The following is a 4426-nucleotide window of genomic DNA, read 5'->3' as shown; positions in this document are numbered from 1 at the left end:
ACACACACACACACACACACACACACACACACACACACATACACACACATACACATAAACAAACATTAACACACACACTCATACACATAAACGCACACAAACGCATACACACACATACTCTCACATATGCTTGAGCGGGGGAACACACCAGAAAGACAACGAGAGAATGCAAGGTATGAGAGAAAAGAGACAGAGAGTTCAAGAGAAAAGTGTGTTGCGAAAGGAACACGGACATGGAGAGGGAAAACTACATGTTGAACAGAGCTGACGTGGGAGAGTTTTAGCATATGTCTTAATAGTAGAAGATGACGAACACTTATAGGATGTATTAAATATAATCGTACAAGAGAGTGACAACATGGGCCTAAGCCTGAACATCAAGAAAACTGAAACAATGGTGATAAGCCGAAAAATTCCAACCCCAACCTGCCATATGAAAATCAATGGTACCACCCACAAGCAAGCATAACATTTTAAATATTTGGGGATCATTATATCATAAGATGTGAGAAGTCACACGGAAATTAAAAGCCACTTTTGCAAAAGCAACCTTCCACAAAATGAAACAGATTCTTACAAATATCAATCTGTCATTGGAAATAAGAAAAAGAGTAATGAAAAGATACATCGAGCAAATCCTATTGTACGGGTGCGAAGCACGGACAATCAATAGACCGCTGGAAAGAACAATTGAGGCGAATAAGTTGTGGTTAATAAGACGATTGCTGCGTATCTCATGGACGGCTAGAAAAACAAAATGAAGAATTACCTGTATTACCTGTCCTGTGCAACAACGTCATTGCAGGTCCATAAGTGCTCAGTTCCTCTCAGCACCAAAGAAGACAAGGTATCCATAATGGTTGTTCCAGTGGTTGTTTGATTATGGCGACGTCTTTTCTTTCCAGATAATCGTTGCTTTCTTCCTTCCCCGCTCTGTATTCCCGTTTCCCGCATCCTGATGATTGCGAGGTGTTTTGCTGTTTCTCTGTCTTCCTCACCCCGCAACTTTTCCTCCAGGGTCTTCAACGCGTCTCCTTTGTCAAATTTCACCTCACCATCAACCATGGCACTGCCCGCCAGCCTATCAACCCCCTCATTGCCCTTTACTCAAGAGTGCCCAGGACAGAATATTCACGTGATGGCTCCAAGTGATGAGTGTTGTATTGGGCTCATCAATCCACTCTGCAGCAGTCCTTTCTCAACCCTCCACAGGACGCATTGGGAGTCTGTGACAATAATGGAATGGAATGGGTAGTTCTTGGTCTTGTATTTTGAAGCCTGCTAAGCGCTCTTGTTATGGCCTCAATCTCCATTTTCATGCTTGAAATATTGTTCTTTCTATGGCCCCTGACATACTATGAACCTGTTTGTTCCCACTGTACTCCACAAAACCCCACCCACTTGTCTCCCCCCTCCTGACCGATCAATCCGTGTAGATCATTGGGTCCTCTGGCTAAGAGTGCTCCTCAATTAACTGTCGTGTGTTGTTGTTGTTAATGACAGCAGCACATAACCGTCTTTCACGACCCATAGTGATGTGAACGTTGGCCAGGCTGCTGCAATCGGGGCTCAGTTCAAACCATTCCTTTCCACTGCATATTTCAACGATGCCACAACTTTCCTCAAGGAGTCTTCAGCTTCTGCCATCAATGAGCTGCCCGTTTGATTCTATTTTCTTTAATGCTGCTTAGGTTGTCATGAAAATGATGCCTCCGGTCTCCCACAACATTCAAGTGCAGCTTTGCCTGTGCCACCTTATGCCGAACTCCGATGCTGACCAGGTCCAGGATGTATCTCATACAGACAACATGGGTGTCCTTTGTGCAACCCAAGACTGCCCTCATAGCTGCATTCTGTACTCTCTCCAACCTCTCTATCTGAGTCTATGATTGACAGAACAACCAGCTGCATTAGAAGAAAAAGAATTCTCTGTTGAATTCCCACTGAAGCCAAGGTCTTCACTACATTAATACCCTTCTGAGCCCTGACAGCAACATTGTCAATAATGTTTTCGGAAAGAAAGTGTCTTGTCAAGAGTGATTCCCAGGTACTCCAACTCATGCTATCTGTCTAGGGTCAAACACAATTGAAAGGGTTGGATATGTCCCAATACGGTAGTTGAGTGAGCACCAGATGACCTGTGCTTTGTCTGGATTGATGACCACATTGTATTCCTCACACCAATCTGCGACCTTGATCAGCCCGTCCTGTAGCATCTGTCCAGCCGCTAGCCTATCACGACCTTGTCCGTTGACCATAACATCATCTGCAAATGTTAAGATTCTCCCTGTTCCACGTACACCGATCCTGGTATTTTTGGATGTATAACTGTTGAACAGGACCGGTGATAAGGCTGGTCCTTGTGGCAGTCCTGAGGCAATCACTACTGGGTCTGACATCCATCGCCCACTTCTTAGCGCCACCTTTCTCTCAAACAGAGATCCATTGTACCAACCAGGGATCAACATCCATTTCCGTCAGGAAATCTATGAGCTTGCCGTAATTGACTCGGCTGTAAGCATCCTCTAGGTCTATAGCAGCCATTGCTGTCTCCTCCCTTCTCTGGAACCCTTCAAATACATCAAAATCTAACACATCCGTGTTTGTGCAGGTGTCTTTCCCTGGTCTGTAGCTTCCAAGACCGTCTGGAAGGAGCTTTTTCCTCTCTTGGTAATTTGCCAGCCTTCGGACCACAATCTTTCCCGGATCTTTCCATACGTGTTCTGCATGGTGATAATTATCTGCATCCCTTGATATTAAAGTGGTCTTTGCCTGGTTTAGGAAGAGGCATGAAGAAGCTGTGTAGCTACTCCTCTTGGATTTTGCCTTCGGCCAGACTCACGTTGAAGTCCTCCACCATGCCCTGTAGATCGTCTTCAGCTTAAAATGGCTGTTTATCACCCCATCAGGCCCTGCTGCATTGTCCTTCGTTCCGCTTATTACCCACTTCACTTTCTGTAATGTGACACCCTCTCCATACAGTACCTTTTGCACAGCAGTTTTCATAAATGTCCGTATGTTAGCACGCTCCTCCTTGTTGCCTTGGTGAGTCTGCTTGTGTATCTCTCAAGGAAAGCTGGACCTTTTGCTTCATCTGTCTCCAGTAGCCTATCGCTGTCATCTTTAACAAACAGGGAGCCAACGTCAGTCTTTAATCCCTCTATTTTTCTCTGCAATTTCCAGAACCTATCGGGAGAGAAAATTTGAAAAGGGAAACACACACACACACACACACACACACACACACACACACACACACACACACACATACAGATAGAGCGAGTGAGAAAGAGAGAGAACAGAGAAACAGAGAGACGGATGGCAACTTAGAAAGACAGAAGGTTACACACACACACACACACACACACACACACACACACACACACACACACACACACACACACACACAAACAAACACTTATACACACGAACACATAAACACATATACACAAACCCACTCACATCCACCAACATAATATTAAGCTACCCCTCCCTTTTACTCCCCAAAAACCTCCGGCTCAACACAAAAAAAAAGCACAAGCAGCAATAATCGACCCCACCGTCACTTAACCACGCTCCTAACGAGGGGAGACACAGAGGGTGAGCAGACTCCACTCCACCACCACACGACACAACATACGGGTGGAGACGGTCACTCCGGCCACTGACCACTGGCCCCGCGACCGCCCCTGACCACCGCACCAACTACTGTGGAGTGACCGCTGGGTGGGTACCACCGTTGCGTGCAGGACACGCGCACAAGCTCATGTCATTCAAGATGCATTAGGCCAGAGCCAGCCAGCAACGCGACATGATGTCAACCGGACCGCACAACTGGCCCTGGGGAATGATTGCTATTTCCCCCACTGGGAACTGCAGCGTTGCACTGAATAACAGGTGGATTTCCTTATAACTAGCGAATGAATGAATGAATGAATAAATGAATGAAAGAATTAATTAATTGGGCCTAATTAATTAATCAGTCGACCCCCGCCCACCAACCAGACGACCAATAAACTTGGGTGTCAAGAAGATTAGCAACCTAAATGAATAAACGAATGAAGGAACAAAATCAACCAACTGACCAATAAACGTGGGTGTCCATAAGACTAGCATACGAAAGAATGAATAGATAAATGAACAAAGGAATGAAGGGACAAAGGTAACCAGACGACCTGGCCAGCCAGCAACGCGACATGATGTCAACCGCACAACTGGCCCTGGGGAATGATTGCCATTTCCCCCAGTGGGGCTGAACCCGTTGGGGCGACTTACTGCAATGAATAGCAGGTGGATTTCCGAATAGAAAGCGAATTAGCGAATTAATTAATTGAATGAATGATTGAATGAATGAATGATTGAATGAATGAATGAATGAATGAATGAATGATAATGATAATAATAATAATCATCATAAAAATAATTA

This window comes from Aplysia californica, unplaced genomic scaffold, assembly GCF_000002075.1.
Source record: "Aplysia californica isolate F4 #8 unplaced genomic scaffold, AplCal3.0 scaffold00660, whole genome shotgun sequence".
NCBI classification, from domain to species: domain Eukaryota; kingdom Metazoa; phylum Mollusca; class Gastropoda; order Aplysiida; family Aplysiidae; genus Aplysia; species Aplysia californica.
This window is presented reverse-complemented; position numbering follows the sequence as displayed.